Source organism: Trachypithecus francoisi, unplaced genomic scaffold (assembly GCF_009764315.1).
Source record: "Trachypithecus francoisi isolate TF-2019V2 unplaced genomic scaffold, Tfra_2.0 Lachesis_group15, whole genome shotgun sequence".
Lineage (NCBI taxonomy): Eukaryota > Metazoa > Chordata > Mammalia > Primates > Cercopithecidae > Trachypithecus > Trachypithecus francoisi.
In genome coordinates, this window is record NW_022681460.1 from 14,504,063 (window position 1) to 14,504,773 (window position 711).

Sequence of the window (711 nt, forward strand, 5' to 3'; positions counted from 1 at the left end):
TCATACTCAGACTTTTGGCCTATAGAAATATAAGACAATAAATGTTTTTTAAGCCTCTTAATTAAGAGGTAATTAAATGGTAATTTGTTATAGCAGCAACAGAATATTAATACAGGTCCAAATCCTTACTTGTAGGCTCAATAGGAGCCTATAGTCTTAGGCTTTATTTAGTCCTTCTAAATCTTATATCTATGGCTGCTTTTTATGAGCATTGCTAAAGAATTTAACGGCAATCTGACAAAATCACTTACTGCAAAAAACACATTTAAATATGAGTGTTTGCACCTTGATCTAAAGTGGTGACTTTTACTGGGAAAATCAGGTATATTATAGATTTTAGGAACATTTTGCACAGGGGTTATACTAATCTTCTGTGTATCATTCCAATTTTAGTATATGTGGTGCCAAAGCAAGCACTACTTTAGGGATATTTTGGATGAGCAAGTGTCTTATCTCTTTAGTAATAATACATAAGCACTACCATGGGCCTACTTTGAAGAACCGACATTGGTTATTACATTTGTGCAATTTGGACTGAGAGCCTAGATTACGTGGGCTTTTATATCTGAAATTCTGATTCTCTGGAAAGTGACGTTTTAATTGTTGTCAGATGATTAATATGTAGTGCAGATGCATAAGTTTAATGAAAGGCAGTAATTATTAACATTTTAACAGTTATTTCCATTGCCTAATATCTTTGTTTTCTAAAAC

The 711-nt window shown here is 32.5% G+C and overlaps 1 non-coding gene across 1 annotated transcript; it reads right to left on the minus strand.

Moving 5' to 3' along the window:
- Positions 1-313: 313 nt before the first annotated feature.
- On the minus strand, positions 314-417 carry LOC117098143. Its single transcript, XR_004443202.1, has one exon. It is a non-coding gene; the product is annotated as a U6 spliceosomal RNA (small nuclear RNA).
- Between the last annotated feature and the right edge of the window lie 294 nt (positions 418-711).